Raw genomic sequence first — 21,459 nt, 5'->3', positions numbered from 1 at the left:
ATGCCCTCCACTTCTCTAATTTTGTTATTTCAAGAAAACTATATAAGTGAGATCATACAGTATCTAACCTTTTGAGACCCTTTTCACTCAGCATAATTCTCTGAGATTCATTCAAATTGTTACGTGTATTAATAGCTTGTTCCTTCTTGTTTCTGTGTAGTATTCCATAACACAGGTGTACTACATTTTGTTTAACTGTTCACCTACAGAAGGACATCTGGGTTGTTTCCAGTTTTTGGCTGTTACAAATAAAGCTGATAAAAACATTTCTGTACAGTATTTTGGTGTGTGTGAACATACATTTTTATTTCTCTGGGAGTACAATTGTTGGTTTGTATAGTAGTTACATGTTTAGTTTTTAAAGAGATAGCCAAACTACTTTCTGGAGTGGCTGTACCATTTTATATTATAACCAGTAGTGTATGAATGGTCTAGTTTCTCAGCACCCTCCCTAATATTTGATGTGGGTACTATTTTTTATTTTAGTCATTCTGATAGGATTGTAGTGATACCGCCTATTGGTTTTATTTTTAAATTTTATTATTTACTATAATTTACTTATTATTATTATTTTTGAGACAGGGTCTCATTGTCACCCAGGCTGGAGTGCAGTGGGGCCATCTCGGCTCACTGCAACCTCTACCTCCCAGGTTCAAGCGGTTCTTCCGCCTTGGCCTCCCGAGTAGCTGGAACTACAGGTTCATGCCACCATGCCTGGCTAATTTTTGTATTTTTAATAGAGACAGGGTTTCACCACATTGGCCAGGCTGGTCTTGAATTCCTGACCTTGTAATCTACCTGCCTCGGCATCTCAAAGTGCTGGTATTACAGGCCTGAGCCACTGCACCTGACCCAATTATCTCTTTCAAATATTTCTTTGTATGTGCTAGAAATAAGAAGTCCACTTTACTGTGATGGGATATGTCAGGGAGGTTGTGTGTATTGGAGGAGCAACAGGAGAGATCTAGGAAATTTCTGTATCCTATGCTTAATTCTAGTGTGAACTTAAACCTGTCTAAAAACAAAATCTAGTCTTAAAAAAAGAATGCGTATTTGCTGTTGTTAATGAAGTGTTGTATAAATATCAATTAGCTCAAGTGAAAGGAGTGACAATTTCAAAACTCTTTGTATCTCTGAGCTGAAATTGACTAGTTTTAAAAAAATTCCTGGTATTTTTCTACTGTACACCTATTTTAAGGTGTAGCTATTCAGGGGCATCAACTGAAAGTCTGAGGTGTTTACTGGGTTTCTTCACCATGGTAGATTCTGAACTCCAACATTTGTCTTCCCAGTTTTATAAGACTTCTGAGAGGTTACCTTAATTTCTTGGGCTATTAACTTCTACTTGTGAATTGGCAAATAACTTGAAAAAAAAGATGTTCAATATAGGTCTTACCTCTTTGTCTTTCTCTTCTCTATGGGATCTTGACCACTGAAGATGCTTAGAAAACTCTCTGGGGTGTGTGTGTATGTGTGAAAATATTAAATTTTCAATCAATATTTTTCCAGTCCTCATAGTTTTCCTTGGTAATTGAATTGGTCTGATACAAGACAGTCTGCCATAGCTGGAACTGCAAACTTTAACAATTATAGACTGAGCACTTCTTAACTGTCAGGTATGATTCTAGAATCTCTGTTCTAGCCCTAATAGAGCATACATTCCAATGAGTCAGTCAGCCTAAGGAAGGAATATCAGTGAAGCTCAGCCAATCCAAATAATGTCTAATTGGTAACTGGTTATTTCAGCAATAGGCTTATGCAAAATGCCAAGCCAATTAGACCTGTGGAGACTCAGTTACAAAGATTTGTAAGGATTGTTTGAAAGGATTGTTGTTAAGAATAATTTTTTTTCTATACGACTTAGTTTTGAGAGAATGTAAGATTGAAGATGCTTGGAAGAGAGAGAGATGAGAGACAATTTTTTCTTTCTTTCAATAGCCAAGACAGAATCAGCACAGAAAAAAGCAGGGCTGAATGAAGAGTCACCATACTGATTAGATTGTTTAAACTTCCAGCATTAATTCCATATGTATCAGCCATGTGAATTATACTGGTTTTGCTTAAGCTCATCTGATTTGGGTTGTAATTTAAAACCTCATTAATACACATTATAAATTAGAAAAATCAGTGAACAATTTTTGGTATTTATTTTGCTTGAATTTTCTTTGCATTTGGATTTGTTTGACCTCTTTTTCTTGAATAGTTCTTTTCTTTTGGCTTTTATGATACCTCTACCTATTGATATTTCTTCTAAAGTTCACATTAGCTTAACTCAGACTTCTCAGGGTTTTTTTTCTCTGTCTTTCTTCCTTTAACACTGGCATTTCTCATGATTAGATCCTTAGTCTTTGGTCTCATCATACTTAAATGAACATCTTTACATGTCTTAACTAAATTAATATCAACCAGAATTTATCCATCTTGACTCACTGATTCTACGTCTTAAGCATCTTTTATGCACATCCCTGATTACAGTTAACCCTGCTCCTCTGTATTAATTCAGGCTTTCATAAAGTCTCACTTGAACTATTAGCATTTACCTCTTATCCTTCTCATTCCAGTCTCATCATTTGATTATATGATCACCAGCGTGGCCGAGCGTTATTGACAAATTGACCATGTCATTTCCTTACACTATGCCTGAGGAAAGTCAACAGTGCCCAGGATATGGGCGTAACTGATTTCTCTGTCTTCATCTGTTGACCTTCCTTTACACCCTTTGCTGTTGTCAGAAAAGGTTGCCTGGAGTTCCCTGAAAAAGTTAAGCTTTCTTATGGTTTGGTTTCATTGCATCTGCTTTCCCCTTTAAAATGTATTTTTCTGTGTGTCAGTCGGCTGAACTTATGATTGTACCTTAAGTCATAACTCATATGTTTACCTCCTCTTGGAAACATTTATCCAACCCTCTTAGACAGATTCTGGTAGTTCTCTGTACTTACATTGTCAGTCTAGTACTACTCAGTTCCAAAATTTATCACATTACATTATCATTGACTATAGCTCTGCCTCTTTTCTAAATTCTAAATAATGAAAGAAAGAATAAATTTTAATTAATCTTTGAATATCCAGAATATAGAATGGACAGTAGGCACTTAGTAATCTAAGTGAATGCAATAATAAGGCAAGCATTATGTTTTTTATCATAATTAAGCAATGAATATAGTTTCATTTACCTTCTTCACCTACAACTTTACTTATGAACTGCTTTTATGTTTGCTAGATTTTTTTCTGAAAATGTCTTCAGTAAACATAAAGGTAGTATAAAACAGGATGAATTATACATCTACTTCAATCAGATGAAACTAACAGCAAGCCGAAGCATATAAAAGGGGATATATTACATTCTTTTTTTTGCAGATTCATAAATTAAAGTGAAGGGAGTTAGGAAACTTGCCCAGGAATATGGTGCCAGTAAGTTTTGGAGATAGACAAGGACCTAAGGCTTTCTAATTCTAAAACATTTACTTTTTCCACTACAACACAGTTTGTTGTTTAGGACCAAGGGAACAAATGTTTGACATTTTGGAAGGATAGACATGATGATGAGCCTAAGGCTTGTCAGGTGACTGATTTTCACCACCATTGCTAAATGCCAAGGAAAATCACTACACATTTTCTCATCTGCTTCAAATCCTTCAATTGTCTTCTGACTGGGGTGACCTTCAGAAGCTTAACTGATACCTAGATCCTTGACACTTTTATTATCTCTTTTTCCCTACTGCAGTTATCATATTTTAACATATCAAATAATCAATTTAATTATGATTTATATTATTATTTTCTGTTTCCATTCACTTGAATTTAAATCCCATAAGATTAAAAACTTTTTTCTATTTTGTTTACTAGTGAATATACGGAATCAGTAGAAGAGCCAGGTACATATTAAGTGACCAAGAGATAGAGATAAACACATATAAAGTGAATTAAGAACGAATGAACAAATAAATGAATAAAAATACACACAGGGCCAAGAGTGAATGAAGGTTGACAGGATGTATCCACAATTTTTCTTAGAAAAACTCAGTTAATGTTAGCCTTTGAGAAACTTGGATAGTCAGAGTGGTTTGACAATAATGCTTGCCAAATACAAGTAGGTTCTTACAAATTTAGATTCTTTTGAACAAACTCAATGTAAACAAAACAGTTACCTCATCCCTACCGATTATTACCAATCGAGGAAAGAAAAAGAGCTAAAACAAAACTCCCAGTGAGTTAAATGGTAGTGCATTGTTAAGATTGACAGTATTTTCACACATGATCTTGATCCTTTCTTCAATTTCTTCCCAAAAAAAGAGAGAAAATATGGAAGGCTGGGCCATGGTTCATACCCACACATATGGGTATGTGTGTGTACATATGTATGTATATGTACATGTATATTAATGTGTGTGTACATATGTATGTATATGTACATGTATATTAACACATATTTATGGGTATATATGTGTGCATATATATGGGTATGTGCATGTACATATGTGTGTATATGTGTGTGTGTACACACATACCTATATGTATTAGTCTGTTTTCACACTGTTGATAAAGACATACCCAAGATTGGGTAATTTATAAAGAAAAAAGAGGTTTAATGGACTCACAATTCCGTGTGGCTTGATAGGCCCCACAATCATGGCAGAAGGCGAAAGACACGTCTTACATGGTGGCAGGCAAGAGAGAGAATGAGAACCAACTGAAAGGGGTTACTCCTTATAAAACCATCAGATCTTTTGAGACTTATTTACTACCATGAGAACAGCATGGGGGGACCGCCCCCATGATTCAGTTATCTCCCACAAAGTCCCTCCCACAACACGTGGGAATTATGGGAGCTACAATTCAAGATGAGATTTGGGTGAGGACACAGCCAAACCATATCATTATATATATGTACCGGTTAGGAAAGAATGAACAAATGAACAAATGAATGAAGAAACACAGAGCCAAGAGTGAACCAAGAATGCATATACATATATATATGCACACATAACATATGCTCCATGTTTTTAATATATATATGTGTATATTTGTATATGTTCATGTGTGTGTAGCCCATATATTTATGTTATCTTGGTCAATTTATCTATTCCTGTCACAATGCATTATTGCATTATAATAAGTCTTGGCATTTTCTTCTTCAAAAATATTTTGGTTAATTAGGGCCTTTTGGTCTTCCATAACAATTATAGGATCTTACTGAAGTTACATTTTTCAGAGCTGGCCCCATTAATTTATTTCATCTTACAGGCTCTTTTTACAACCTGACATTGACACTCTTTCATCAAGAATGTGGTCTGTGTTCCTACCCTTTGAATCTGAGTAGCTCTGTGATTATGACAAAGGTGATGTAAATCTTCTAAGGCTGAGTCATAAAAGCTGTTTAAGCTTCCAATTGGCTCCCTGTCCCATTAATGTACCTCAAGAATCCAGAGCTGAGGTGTAAAATATCTGGCAACTCTAAAGCAATGGTGATGAGAGATCACATTGGAAGGATGTATAGAAATAGAGAGAGATGCCCAAGAAGCCCCAGCTGTTCCAACATCAACTGTTCCAGCCCTCAGTTTAGGTGCCAAGCATATGAGAAAGCAAAGCTTCAGACATCCTAACCTCCTCCTTTATGCAGTTACAACTGCTGGGATGTTTAGTTGAGCAGAAATAAGAGATTCCCAGAATTCAGCCCAAATTCATGAATAAAATAAATATTGCTGTTGTTTTAAGCCATTGAATTTTCAGGTGGTTTCTCATGCAGCCAGAGTAATGGGACAGTTTAACACACAGATACACAACACATCCCCCTACAAAATGTTGAAATTTTAATAACAATTCTATTGAATCTATAACTTAATTTGGGGAGAACTAGAATCTAATTGATATTGATAAGAACTTTCCAGTCCATGAACATGATATACATTTTTATTTATTGAGACTCTTAAAAGTCTTTCAACAAAGTTTTATAATTTTCTCTATATATGTTTCACACATTTTTAGTTTAGTTTTTCATAAATACCTTATATTTTGTGTCATTTCTTATGAATTTTCTTTTCTCTTTACTTATTTTTAGACAGCCTTTCACTGTGTTGCACAGGCTGGGTGCAGTGGCACGATCTCGGCTCACTGCAACCTCTGCCTCCTGGGTTAAGGTGATTCTTGTGCCTCAGTGTCCTGAGTAGCTGAGACTACAAAAATGCACCCCATACCAGGCTAATTTTTGTATTTTTAGTAGAGATGGGGTTTTGTCATGTTGGCTAGGCTGGTCTTGAACTCCTGGCCTCATGTGATCCACCCACCTCAGCCTCCCAAAGTGCTGGGATTACAGGCATGAGCCACTGCATCCGGCTTCTTCTGAATTTTCTAACTAGTTATTACCACTATATAGAAATAAAATTGTCTTTTTTTTTTTTTTGAGATAGGATTTTGCTGTATCACCCAGGCTGGAGTGCAGTGGCTCGATCACAGCTTACTTCAGCCTCGAACTCTCAGGCACAAGCCACAAGCCACAAGCCACAAGCCACAAGCCACAAGCCATCCTCCCTCCTGCCTCAGCCTCCCAAGTACTGCACTACTACGCCTGACTAATTTTTTTTTCTTCAGTAGAGATAGGATCTCCCTATGTTGCCCAGGCTGGTCTCAAACTCCCGGGCTCAAGTGATCCTCATGCCTCAGCCTCCCAAAGTGCTAGGATTACTGGAATGAGCCACTACAGCTAGTGTACGATTATCTTTTTTAATGCTAATTTTATATCTAGTACCTTGCTAAACTCTTTTCAGTTCTAAAACTTGCTATTATCATTTGAGTTTTCTACATAAAAACTTTCTAACATTTCTTATTATTTACAGGTTATTTCTTCCATTCTAATAGAATATTAGCATTTGTCATTGATTCTAAGATGCCATTGATTATAAAATGCAAAAAAAGTTTTACAAAATTTGTGCCTTAAATTAATAAAAAAACGGTAATTTTTTCATTGCCTTACTGGGATGATTTAGATCTTCACTATGATGTGGAATAGAAGTGGTGAAAGAGGCAGCCTAGTTTTATTCAGATTTTTACAGGGAATGCTTTCAAAAAATTTCACCTTTTTCTAACAAACTTTGTAAATACAAGTCTATCCTTGAATTTTATTGAAGGCATTTTCTGCTTCAATTATAATAATCATTTTTTTCTCCAAATGTGATGAATTACATTAGGTTATATAAAAAATAATAAACTGTGTACTTCTAATAGGAGCCCAGCCTATTAGGAAAATAATATTACTAATATTTAGTAAGCTAAATATAATATTTTAATGCATTACTAAATTCAATTTACTGATATTTAGTTTAGGATATTTGAATCTATTTTCTTGAGTGAGATTACTCTTTATGTTTTCTTTCTTGTACTATCATTTAGTTTCGATATTAAATTTAGTATCAGATGTTTATGTCTTTGTCCATAAGCAAAATTGGTCTTTTTTTTTTCCTCTTTTATTCTGTCATTTTAAGGTTTTATTATCAAAGTTATCCTAGGCTCATAATATGCAATGCAACTGTTTCCTCCTTTACTCTCTATATAGCATATTTTGTGGAACATTACATTAATTTGTTTTTTGAATAGTTCATTCACCCTCTCTCAATTTATATATTATTATTGGCTATATTTTATTTATTTAAAGTTTTTTAAATTGGCATAAAAATTGTACATATGCATTGTGTACAACATGTTGTTTTGAAATATGTACACATTGTGAAATGGTGACATCAAGCTGGTTAATATGTGCATCACTTCACTTACCATTTCTCTGTGGTGAGAGCACAAAATCTACTCTCTTAGCAATTTTCAAGAATGCATTGTTATTAATAGTCACCATGTTGACCAATAGATCGAATACATTTATACCTCCTACCTAAATGACACTTTGTATCCTTTGGCCAACATCTCCTCAACACTCTGGCAAATCTCTGGTAATCACCATCCTTCTTTCTATTTCTGTGAGTTTAACATTTTTACATTCCACATATACGTGAGATCATGCAGTGTTTATCTTTCTCTGACTGGCTTACTTCATTTAACATAATGTCCTCCAGGTTAATTCATGTTGTCACAAATGACAGGATTTGCTTCTTTTTTCAAGATGAATAGTATTCCATTATGTATATCTACCACATTTTCTTTATCCATTTTCTGTCAATGAGCCAGTGAGCACTTAGAGTGATTCCTTATCTTAGCAACTGTGCAATATGAACTACGAAGGCAGATACCTCTTCAATATACTAGTTTCATTTCCTTTGGATATATACCCAGTAGTGGGATTGCTGGATTATAAGGTAGTTCTTTCTTTTTTAAATTTCAGAGGCACCTCTATACTGTTTTTCTTAATGGTTGTAGTAATTTACATTCCCACCAACAATGTTCAAGTGTTCCCTTTTCTTCACATCCTCTTCAACACGTGTTCTCTTTTGTCTTTTTGATACAGCCATTCTAATGGCCATGAGGTGCTAACACATTGTGGTTTTAATTTGCATTTATCTGATGATTAGTGATTTTTTCCATATACCTGTTGGACATTGGTATGTCTTTTTTTGAGAACTATCTATTCAGATCCTTTGCCCATTTTTAATTGGATTATTTGTTTTTTGTTTGTTCTTACTATTGAGTTGTTTGAGTTTCTTACATATCTTGGATGTTAAACCTTTATCAAATATGTGGGTTGCAATTATTATCTCCTATTCTGTAGGTTGTCTCTTCAGTGTTGTTTCCTTGGCTGTGCAAAAGCTTTTTAGTTTGAAGTAATCCCATTTATCTGTTTGCTTTATTTTATTGTATTTTATTTATTTATTTGCCTGTGGCTTTGGCTGCATAGCCAAAAAGCCATTTCCCAGACCAATGTCATGGAGCTTTTTTCTTATTATTTTTTTTCTAGGAGTTTTACAGTTTCAGGTCTTATATTTAAGTCTTTAATCCATTTTTAGTTGATTTTTGCCTATGGTGTGAGATAAGGGTCCAATTTCATTCTTCTGCATGAATGTAATTATCATTGCACCATTTATTAAAGAGACATTATTTTTCTCGTTGTGTGTTCTTGACACCTTTGCCAAAAATCATTTGACTATAAGTGTGTGGATTTATTTCTGGGCTCTATATTTTGTTCTGTTGGTCTGTGTGTCTGTGTTTATGTCAGTACCATGCTTTTATGGTTAAAGCTTTGTAGTAGATTTTAAAGTCAGGGAGTGTGATGCCTCCAGCTTTGTTCTTTTTGCTCAATGTCTTTTTTGGGCTATTCAGGGTTTTTTTGTGGTTCTGCATGAATTTTAGGATTGTTTTTTCTAATACTGTGAAAAATATGACTGGAATTTTGGTAAGCATTGCATTGAATCTTTCTATCGCTTTGGTAGTATGGGAATTTTAGCAATATTTATTCTTCCAATTTATGAACACAGGATATCTTTTTATTTATTGTGCCTTCTTTAATTCCCTTCATCAATGTTGTATAGCTTTCAGTGAATAGTTCTTTGAGTTCTTTGGTTAAATTAATTACCAAGTATTTTAATTTTTTTGGTAAATATTGTATAAATGCAACTGTTTTCTTGATTTCTTTGTAGGATAGTTCATTGCTAGTGTATAGTGAGGCTACTGATTTTTGTATGTTGATTTTATATCCTTCAGCTGTCCTGAATTCTTTTTATTAGTTCTAACAGTTTTTTGGTAGAGTCCTTAAGGGTTTTCTATATGCATGATCATGCTGTCTGCAAACAAGGACATTTTAACTGCCTCCTTTCCAGTTTGGATGCCCTTTATTGTGTCTTTTGCCTCATTGCTTGAACTAGAATTTCCAATACTATGTTGAACAGAATTTGTAGGAGTAGGCATCTTTGTCTTGCTACTCATAGGAGAGGAAAAGCTTTCAACTTTTCACTATTGAGTATGATGTTACCTATGAGTCTGTCATATATGTCCTCTATTATATTAAGGTGCGTTCCTTCTATACTTAATTTGTTGAGAGTTTTTTTTATCATGAAAGGATATTGAATTTTATCAACTGCTCTTTTTGCATTTATTGTTGTCATATATTTTAATGTTATATTAAAACATTACAAGTTGTATTTTTTAGGATGTCAAAGTCTGTTTAGAATTTTTGTGATATTTACCACTTTCTTTGCTGCTCATTGCTTCTTGAAATTAAGACTTGTATTTTGAGAATTCTGTCCAAATTATGTTATTTACATATTTTTTTAGTGAAAGTTTGTTGGTGGTAAACCTTAAACTTCTTATTTTTCTAAAATGTCTTTTATCTCCCCATTCATGAAAGTTATTTTGCTATGATAATTTAAGACAAGAGTTATTTTCTATCTTTATAGTGCAAATATCATTCACTGTTTTGCTTCCCTGTGGTTGAAGAGAAAACAGCTGTCAGTCTAATTGATGCTCTTTTGAATGCAATCTGCCTTTTGTCTCTGGCTGAGTAACATCTTTTAACATTCTATAGCTTATATTTCTCTTGCTTCAGATCTTTTGGGTTCTTGAATTTGTCATAGTTACAAATCCCTAGTTTTGAAAAGTTCATAGCCGTTATCTATTCAGATATTGCCTTTGATGCTATCTCACCTCTTCTATTATAACTCCATTAAGTTGTGTTAGATGTTCCCATTTTATCATTCATGTCTCTTGACATCTATCTCCCCCTCTCTGTTGTATTCTGAACAATTTCTTCAATGCTATTATTCAGTTAATTGATTATCTTTTTTTCTAAGTATAACCTACTTTTAAGTATGTTCCTTTAGTGTTTATTTTCTAGTACATCTTAATTTTTGGAAGTTTTAAAAGTTATTTTTCAAATTCTTTAACTCTTTACTAAAAATCTCAAACTATTATTTAATTTCTTTAAACATATTAAACATAGTGATCAATATATTATTTCTGCTAATTTTAGTATTTAAATTCTGTTTGTGTCTGGTTTTGTTATTTTTCTTCTGCTTGGCTCTGCCTCACTATAGTTATGCTCTTGGGTGTTTACTAGCTGTTGATCATCAGTTACATTTTTTTTGTGGAGATTTTTTGAGGTATCGGATCAAAGTGAGTTGCTCCATATATAATTGGTATTTGCTTCAGCCAGGTATCTGGAGGCTTTACCAGTCTAAGACTGCTTCCAACAAAGCTTTGGCTTGAAGCTTTTATTACCACCAATGCAGTATGTCCTCAGACTACAATATGAGGTCCGAATCTTGGTTACAATTTCTAAAGGAAGATAGCTTTTCATTCACTGACACCAAGTTCTAAAATCATCAATATTTTGTTTTTGTAATCTGTTGAAGTGGGGGCAGTAGAGTGTTGCCCTTTGGTAATTACTTTTTTTTTTATTATTATACTTTAAGTTTTAGGGTACATGTGCACAACGTACAGGTTTGTTACATATGTATACATGTGACATGTTGGTATGCTGCATCCATTAACTCATCATTTAACATTAGGTATATCTCCTAATGCTATCCCTCCTCCTCCCCCCACCCCATAACAGTCCCCAGAGTGTGATGTTCCCCTTCCTGTGTCCATGTGTTCTCATTTTTCAATTCCCACCTATGAGTGAGAACATGTGGTGTTTGGTTCTTAGTCCTTGCAGTAGTTTGCTGAGAATGGTGGTTTCCAGCTTCATCCATGTCCCTACAAAGGACATGAACTCATCATTTTTTATGGCTGCATAGTATTCCATGGTGTATATCTGCCACATTTTCTTAATCCAGTCTATCATTGTTGGACATTTGGATTGGTTCCAAGTCTTTGCTATTGTGAATAGTGCCGCAGTAAACATATGTGTGCATGTGTCTTTATAGCAGCATGATTTATAGTCCTTTGGGTATATACCCAGTAATGGGATGGCTGGGTCAAATGGTATTTCTAGTTCTAGATCCCTGAGGAATCGCCACACTGACTTCCACAATGGTTGAACTAGTTTACAGTCCCACCAACAGTGTAAAAGTGTTCCTATTTCTCCACATCCTCTCCAGCACCTGTTGTTTCCTGACTTTTTCATGATGGCCATTCTAACTGGTGTGAGATGGTATCTCATTGTGGTTTGATTTGCATTTCTCTGATGGCCAGTGATGATGAGCATTTTTTCATGTGTCTTTTGGCTGCATAAATGTATTCCTTTGAGAAGTGTCTGTTCATATCATTCGCCCACTTGTTGATGGGGTTGTTTGTTTCTTGTAAATTTGTTTGAGTTCATTGTAGATTCTGGATATTAGCCCTTTGTCAGATGAGTAGATTGGGAAAATTTTCTCCCATTCTGTAGGTTGCCTGTTCACTCTGATGGTAGTTTCTTTTGCTGTGCAGAAGCTCTTTAGTTTAATGAGATCCCATTTGTCAATTTTGGCTTTTGTTGCCATTGCTTTTGGTGTTTTAGACATGAAGTCCTTGCCCATGCCTATGTCCTGAATAGTATTGCCTAGGTTTTCTTCTAGGTTTTTTATGGTTTTAGGTCTAACATGTAAGTCTTTAATCCATCTTGAATTAATTGTTGTATAAGGTGTAAGGAAGGGATCCAGTTTCAGCTTTCTACATATGGCTAGCCAGTTTTCCCAGCACCATTTATTAAATAGGGAATCCTTTCCCCATTTCTTGTTTTTGTCAGGTCTGTGAAAGATCAGTTAATTGTAGATATGCGGCATTATTTCAGAGGGCTCTGTTCTGTTCCATTGGTCTATATCTCTGTTTTGGTACCAGTACCATGCCGTTTTGGTTACTGTAGCCTTGTAGTATAGTTTGAAGTCAGGTAGCATGATGTCTCCAGCTTTGTTCTTTTGGCTTAGGATTGACTTGGCAATGTGGGCTCTTTTTTGGTTCCACATGAACTTTAAAGTAGTTTTTTCCAATTCTGTGAAGAAAGTCATTGGTAGCTTGATGGGGATGGCATTGAATCTATAAATTACTTGGGCCATATTGCTATTTTCATGATATTGATTCTTCCTACCCATGAGCATGGAATGTTCTTCCATTTGTTTGTATCCTCTTTTATATCATTGAGCAGTGGTTTATAGTCTTCTTGAAGAGGTCCTTCAAATCCCTTATAAGTTGGATTCCTAGGTATTTTATTCTCTTTGAAGCAATTGTGAATGGGAGTTCACTCATGATTTGGCTCTCTGTTTGTCTGTGATTGGTGTACAAGAATGCTTGTGATTTTTACACATTGATTTTGTATCCTGAGACTTTGCTGAAGCTGCCTATCAGCTTAAGGAGATTTTGGGCTGAGACGATGGAGTTTTCTAGATATACAATCATGTGATCTGCAAATAGGGACAATTTGACTTCCTCTTTTCCTAATGGAATACCCTTTATTTCCTTCTCCTGCCTGATTGCCCTGGCCAGAACTTCCAACACTATGTTGAATAGGAGTGGTGAGAGAGGGCATCCCTGTCTTGTGCCAGTTTTCAAAGGTATGCTTCCAGTTTTTGGCCATTCAGTATGATATTGGCTGTGGGTTTGTCATAGATAGCTCTTATTATTTTGAGATGTGTTCCATCAAGAACTAGTTTATTGAGAGATTTTAGCATGAAGGGTTGTTGAATTTTGTCAAAGGCCTTTTCTGCATCTATTGAGATAATCATGTGGTTTTTGTCGTTGGTTCTGTTTATATGCTGGATTACGTTTATTGATGTGCGTATGTTGAACTAGCTTTGCATCCCAGGGATGAAGCCCACTTGATCATGGTAGATAAGCTTTTTCATGTGCTGCTGGATTCGGTTTGCCAGTATTTTATTGAGGATTTTTGCATCGATGTTCATCAGTGATATTGGTCTAAAATTCTCTTTTTTTGTTGTGTCTCTGCCAGGCTTTGGTATCAGGATGATGCTGGCCTCATAAAATGAGTTAGGGAGGATTCCCTCTTTTTATATTGATTGGAGTAGTTTCAGAAGGAATGGTACCAGCTCCTCCTTGTACCTCTGGTAGAATTCGGCTGTGAATCCATCTGGTCCTGGACTTTTTTTGGTTGGTAAGCTATTAATTATTGCCTCAATTTCAGAGCCTGTTATTGGTCTATTCAGAGATTCAACTTCTTCCTGGTTTAATCTTGGGAGGGTGTATGTGTCCAGGAATTTATGCATTTCTTCTAGATTTTCTAGTTTATTTGCATAGTGGTGTTTATAGTATTCTCTGATGGTAGTTTGTATTTCTATGGGATCAGTGGTGATATCCCCTTTATCATTTTTTATTGCATCTATTTAATTCTTCTCTCTTTTCTTCTTTATTAGTCTTGCTAGCAGTCTATCAATTTTGTTGATCTTTTCAAAAAACCAGCTCCTGGATTCATTGATTTTTTGAAGGGTTTTTTGTGTCTCTATTTCCTTCAGTGCTGCTCTGATCTTAGTTATTTCTGGCCTTCTGCTAGCTTTTGAATGTGTTTGCTCTTGCTTCTCTACTTCTTTTAATTGTGAAGTTAGTGTGTCAATTTTAGATCTTTCCTGCTTTCTCTTGTGGGCAATTAGTGCTATAAATTTCCCTCTACACGTGTAGAGGGAAATTTAATGTGTCCCAAAGATTCTGGTATATTGTGTGTTTGTTCTCATTGGTTTCAAAGAACATCTTTGTTTCTGCCTTCATTTCGTTATGTACCCAGTAGTCATTCACGAGCAGGTTGTTCAGTTTCCATGTAGTTGAGTCGTTTTGAGTGAGTTTCTTAATCCTGAGTTCTAGTTTGATTGCACTGTGGTCTGAGAGACAGTTTGTTATAATTTCTGTTCTTTTACATTTGCTGAGGAGTGCTTTACTTCCAACTATGTGGTCAATTTTGGAATAGGTGTGGTGTGGTGTGGTGCTGCAAAGAATGTATATTCTGTTGATTTGGGGTGGAGAGTTCTTTAGATGTCTATTAGGTCCGCTTGGTGCAGAGCTGAGTTCAGTTCCTGGATACCCTTGTTACCTTTCTGTCTTGTTGATCTGTCTAATGTTGACAGTGGGGTCTTAAAGTCTCCATTATTATTGTGTGGGAGTCTAACTCTCTTTGTAGGTCTCTAAGGACTTGCTTTATGAATCTGGGTGCTCCTGTATTGGGTGCACATATATTGAGGATAGTTAGCTCTTCTTGTTGAATTGATCCCTTTACCATTATGTAATGGCCTTTTTTGTCTCTTTTGATCTCTGTTGGTTTAAAGTCTGTTTTATCAGAGACTAGGATTGCAACCCCTGCCTTTTTTTGTTTTCCATTTGCTTGGTAGATCTTCCTCCATCCCTTTATTTTGAGCCTAAGTGTGTCTCTGTACGTGAGATGGGTTTCCTGAATACAGCACACAGATGGCTCTTGACTCTTTATCCAATTTGCCTTACTATGTCTTTTAATTGGAACATTTAGCCCATTTACATTTAAGGTTAATATTGTTATGTGTGAATTTGATCCTGCCATTATGATGTTAGCTGGTTATTTTGCTCGTTAGTTGATGCAGTTTCTTCCTAGCCTTGATGGTCTTTACAATTTGGCATGTTTTTGCAGTGGCTGGTACTGGTTGTTCCTTGCCATGTTTAGTGCTTCCTTCAGGAACTCTTGTAGGGCAGGCCTGGTGGTGACAAAATCTGTCAGCATTTGCTTGTCTGTAAAGTATTTTATTTCTCCTTCACTTATGAAGCTTAGTTTGGCTGGATATGAAATTCTAGTTTGAAAATTCTTTTCTTTAAGAATGTTGAATATTGGCCCCCACTCTCTTCTGGCTTGTAGAGTTTCTGTTGAGAATCAGCTGTTAGTCTGATGGGCTTCCCTTTGTGGGTAACCCGACCTTTCTCTCTGGCTGTGCTTAACACTTTTTCCTTCATTTCAACTTTGGTGAATCTGACAATTATGTGTCTTGGAGTTGCTCTTCTCGTGGAGTATCTTTGTGGCATTCTCTGTATTTCCTGAATTTGAATTTTGGCCTGCCTTGCTAGATTGGGGAAGTTCTCCTGGATAATATCCTGCAGAGTGTTTTCCAACTTGGTTCCATTCTCTCTGTCACTTTCAGGTAAACCAATCAGATGTAGATTTGGTCTTTTCACGTAGTCCCATATTTCTTGGAGGCTTTGTTTCTTTTTATTCTTTTTTCTCCAAACTTCTCTTCTCGCTTCATTTCTTCATTTGATCTTCCATCACTGATACCCTTTCTTCCAGTTGATCTCATCGGCTACTGAGGCTTGTGCATTCGACATGTAGTTCTCATGCTGTGGTTTTCAGCTCCATCAGGTCCTTTAAGTACTTCTCTGCATTGGTTATTCTAGTTACTCATTCGTCTAATTTTTTTTCAAGGTTTTTAACTTCTTTGCCATGGGTTCAAACATCCTCCTTTAGCTCGGTGTAGTTTGATCGTCTGAAGCCTTCTTCTCTCAACTCGTCAAAGTTATTCTCCATTCAGCTTTGTTCCATTGCTGGTGAGGAGCTGGGTTCCTTTGGAGGAGGAGAGGTGCTCTGATTTTTAGAGTTTCCAGTTTTCTGCTCTGTTTTTTCCCCATCTTTGTGGTGGTATCTACCTTTGGTCTTTGATGATGGTGACTGACAGATGAGGTTTTGATGTGGGTGTCCTTTCTGTTTGTTAGTTTTCCTTCTAACAGTCAGGACCCTCAGCTGCAGGTCTGTTGGATTTTGCTGGAGGTCCATCCAGACCCTGTTTGCCTAGGTTTATCAGCAGTGGAGGCTGCAGAACAGCGGATATTGGTGAACAGCAAGTGTTGCTGCCTGATCGTTCCTCTGGAAGTTTTGTCTCAGAGGAATACCTGGCCGTGTGAGGTGTCAGTCTGCCCCTACTGGGGGGTGCCTCCCAGTTAGGCTACTTGGGGGTCAGGGAACCACTTGAGGAGGCAGTCTGTCCATTCTCAGACCTCCAGCTGCGTGCTGGGAGAAGCACTACTCTCTTCAAAGCTGTCAGACAGGGACATTTAAGTCTGCAGAAGTTTCTGCTGCCTTTTGTTTGGCTATGCCCTGCCCCCAGAGGTGGAGTCTACAGAGGCAGGCAGGCCTCCTTGAGCTGTGGTGGGCTCCACGCAGTTCGAGCTTCCCCGCTGCTTTGTTTACCTAAGGAAGCCTGGGCAATGGTGGGCGCCCCTCCCCCAGCCTGGCTGCCACCTTGCAGTTTGATCTCAGACCACTGTGCTAGCAATGAGTGAGGCTATGTAGGACCCTCTGAACCAAGCGCAGAATATAATCTCCTGGTGTGTTGTTTGCTAAAACCATTGGAAAAGCGCAGTATTAGGGTGAGGGTGACCCGATTTTCCAGGTGCCATCTGTCACCCCTTTCTTTGACTATGAAAGGGAACTCCCTGACCCCTTGTGCTTCCTGGGTGAGGCAGTGCCTCGCCCTGTTTCAGCTCACGCTCGGTGCGCTGCACCCACTGTCCTGCACCCACTTTCTGATACTCGCCAGTGAGATGAACCCTGTACCTCAGTTGGAAATGCAGAAATCACCTGTCTTCTGCGTTGCTCACGCTGGGAGCTGTAGATCAGAGCTGTTCCTATTCGGCCATCTTGGTTCCACCCTTTTTTCTCTTTCTTTCCCTTCCAATGTCTGGATGTAGATACCAGTATGGACCTTTACAGACTGTTCTCAATGGATTTCTCTTCTTTACTGAGCTTCAAAGTTTCCATGATATTGGCAGCTGGGAATGAAAGGCAGAGGGAGGGAGCGTGGGGCCGGATTGCCGCCTGGGAGTGGTGATTACTTTTTAAAAGTGGGATGATCGTCTTTTAGAATCTGTACCTTGAATGGGTCTTAGAATTTTTATTCCTATGCCTCAAGTTTCACAGGGTGGAAAAACCAAAGCTTAATTTCCTGTTTTTGTAAATACTCTCAAGCAAAAACTATTTTAAATAATCATCTTCTCTCCCTAGATTCCTGCTTGACTTTGTTTTTAACCCAAATATTCCTTATGTTTTTGTTAATTAGTAGATAAAGATGATTTTTGAAGACTTTCTGTCATTTTAAATAGATTTCAACAAGATGACCTATCTGGGTCCTTAGCATACTGTATTTCTGAAAATAAAACTCCAATAATTTTTCTTTTCAACAATTTTTAAAAGATTTATTGGCCTTCTCTCATGTGCCTGTCATTGTGGAATGAACTTGGGGTACAAATTTAATAAGTTGTGGCCCTAACTTCAAGTTAATTATAATTTGGAAGGAAAAGAGTTCGCATCATCATAACACCTATGCTTGGAACACAGTGAAAGATTTTTTTCACAGAATGTTATGACATGAAAGCAGATCTACCTGCCTTGTTTTGAGCTAAAACAGGTGGCTTCTGAGAATGATTTTTGAAGAATGTAATGTCTGAGGAATGTAAACAGGATGGATATAAGTGTCATGAGGGCAAGTACCTGACTTTGTCAATATTGTATTTTTTTTCTGCCTAAGACAGGTGCTTAGTAAATATTTGTTGTATTAACAAATGTTTGAATAAGATATAATTATTGTCTTTAAAGACAATAATCATGTCTTTGAAATAAAAGAATCAAGAAATAAAAGAATCAAAAGATTGATAAATCACAGCATGTCTTTAGTTTTCTAAATACATGTCCTAAATTTCTTTAATCTCTCCTTCCCCATGTTAGAAAGCACGTATCTACTTGTGTATTTCTTAAATATGAAAGAGAAGAAGAATAGAAGAGTGAGAAGTGGCTCTGAAAATCAGAAGGCCTAAGACCTATGACAGAGTGAGTTATTTGCCTAGTCTGTGTTTTTTATTATTTAGTATTTCCATTTATCCTTGGCCTGCCTTTCTTTAAAATACACTTTGACTCTTGAATTCACATTTAAGTATTTTTGTCATAATGGAAATAGCTTTGGAAACAGAGAAATCTTGTTTTAAATTTCAGTTCTACTACTTGTCAGCCACAAGAACTCTCTAAGACTCATTTTCCTTATATGTTAAATAGGATAAACAAAACTTCCTTGCAGTATTACAACTTTTCGAAATAACAAATATACGTAAGTAGACTGTATATAATATACATGTTACTTAAAGAAATAATATATAATGCATATATTATTGTATGTATATGCATAATATGCATATATAAACATATGTAATGTATATGTATGCATAATATACATACATAAACTTCCAAGCACTATTAATATATGCAGCATTGTTTTTATTATTATCATTATTCTTATAATACACCCAAACACTTTTTAGCTGAGCTTTCCCTACCTTTTCTCTAATTATTTCCAACTTTATTAAAATTTTTGTGTAGATTAATGGATTTGGAGGTTTTCACGCTTTCCTCAGATAATCACTATGAGTTTTTGGTGAGTAGATCAAAAAATTTTGAGCTACAAAAGTTGACTAAAATCTTGCTACTCTCTTGATTTCCCAAAAAATGGTTTTGGGGCTACATATTGTTTTATATTTCATCTGTATCCATCTCTCTCTCACTAGAGCTTTTTCTCAGGGACTCTTCTTCTTTCTCTTTCAGCTCTCCTCAATGCTATTGTTTGCTTTTTTAGTTCTGGAAAGACCTATTATTAATTAGGGAATCCACTCTTCCCCATTTCACTATGCCTGACATACTTGAAGACCTCACATTTGAGGTCAAGGAGTCACAATAAAGAAAGGCCCTAGCTGGTTCTAACCTTCACAAATGAGATTTGATGGCATAGAGATTTTAAACTCTTTTAGTGGGTGAGACTGGTGAGGCAAAGAAGACAAACAGAGGAGAAAAGAAAGTCAAGGACAGAGCCTTGGGGAATGGTTATTTTTAGATGATGATGAGAGGACAAAGAGCTTGAGAAGGAGATAGGAGAGATCAGAAAAGCAGAAGCAGACCTAGGGACAAGGAGAGTAATGGAATAGGAGGGCTGAGGGAGTTGTCAAAGGCATTGCTAGTGAACAGGGCTGAGAGCATCAGTGCAGTGATAAAGAAGCCCACTTAGGAAAGGGAGATAGATTAAGAATAAATTTAGCAGTGCTGTGAAGTGGGGTGGGGAGCAAATTCTAATAGATGCCAACAAGTTCAGGCCAGGAGATGATGCCAAAGAAACAGAGGTAATTCCTTCCCAATATGATTTCTGGAATGTTGGCAGTAAATTGGAGAGATCTAAGCAAAGTTGTTGGAAGAGAGCAATGGGCCAGGGGAAAGTGAGACTGAAAATGGAAAAGATCAAAGATGGATGTATACAGAAAATACAGAAATGAGACATGTCATTAAGGCAGTGGGAGGAGAAAGCTTTGGAAGGAAGACCAGACAACAGGAAGAAATGAGAGAGGGAAAACCAAGAGAGAGAGATATTCATGGTGGAAAAGGGTAGGTTGAAGGCATGTGGAGCAAAACAGGGTGCCATAGTGGTGAAGAGTGCCCTGGGAGCAGACCCTCACACTGTCACTAACATTGAGATCTTGTGCATGTCACTCCACCACTCTGAGCCTCAGTTTCCTTTATCTTTCCCCTCAAATGAAGGATAAAGACAACACTTACAGAATTGGAGTAAGAATTAAATGAGATAGAACTTAGAACAGTACTTGGGCCATAATCATTACTAATTCTAATAAGAACAGCATGGGTATTCTCCACAGTAAAGTTTGCAGTAAGAACTGCATGGAAGAATAAAGGTGGAAAGGTGGGGCCGGAGGATGAGGATCTTCTGAAATGTTGGATAATGCACTCCAAATGAGTAAAGGGCTAGTTGGACCTGAGCATCACTGAGATAGGGTTTGAAGATAAAGAGATGTGAAAGAACTGGAGGCTAAAGGAGAAAGAAAAAGTCTTATACCTTATACATTCATGTATGTGAAAGAAATATAAAAAAATATACAAAAGAAAAGATGACTTGCAGCAAGTCATCTGCAAGAATAAATGATGGCTGTTTATAAGTCAGGTAGGCAAAATACTGCCATTCTGTGAATTAGAGATTGTTCAGGGTCTGTCTAGGGGTAGCTTCTCAAATTTCTTCCATCTTGGCTATTTTTCTAAAGGAACTTAAATTAACAGAGAGCACCAGGTAGCTGCTGACCTAAAGTGCAGTATAACATTGGAACTCCCCAAGCCCTATGCCAAAACACAGAAGGAAATATCATAGAACCTCAGGGTTGGAGGATGCCTTAAAAGTTGCCTAGTAAAATCAACAAGCTGATACTAAAGTCCTACATCATTGAAGCAGGTGTTAGTTTGGTTGTTTGTTGTTTGTTTATCAGTCTCTGTTTTTAAACTGCCAGCAAGTGAACTAATTGCTCTGACTGTTAGAAGGAAAGGGCTAAAACTTGCCTTTAAGGTTAAATTGTCTTTCTATAGCATGTACCCGTGGTCATAGTTCTTCCATTTGGCATTCAGTAGAATAGGTGTAATGTGCTTTCCATTGCCAATTTGTTAGCTATTTGAACACAGCTATTTTTTTCTTCATGAATCTTTATGAGGAAGAGAGTGGTGGTGAAGTGGATTTGACTTACTCCATCACTCTTTCCCTAAAATATTTTGAGTCGCTGTGTTGTTTTGGCTACTTTGGACCTCAGTTGGCTTCAGTGTTATAGTAAGGTTGTCCC

General features: G+C 36.6%; 1 long non-coding RNA gene across 2 annotated transcripts in view; it reads right to left on the bottom strand.

Moving 5' to 3' along the window:
- The window catches only part of LOC131383559 (uncharacterized), a 28,945-nt gene extending 27,346 nt beyond the window's left edge, over window positions 1–1,599 (bottom strand). For both annotated transcript variants that reach the window (XR_009213723.1, XR_009213722.1), the window contains exon 1: window positions 1,397–1,599. This is a non-coding gene — a long non-coding RNA (uncharacterized LOC131383559). The remainder of the gene's footprint in view (window positions 1–1,396) is intronic.
- Between the last annotated feature and the right edge of the window lie 19,860 nt (window positions 1,600–21,459).

Source organism: Hylobates moloch, unplaced genomic scaffold (assembly GCF_009828535.3).
Source record: "Hylobates moloch isolate HMO894 unplaced genomic scaffold, HMol_V3 SCAFFOLD_5, whole genome shotgun sequence".
NCBI classification, from domain to species: domain Eukaryota; kingdom Metazoa; phylum Chordata; class Mammalia; order Primates; family Hylobatidae; genus Hylobates; species Hylobates moloch.
Note: the sequence above shows the minus strand (reverse complement) of the source record. Positions and strands in the feature narration are given on the sequence as shown.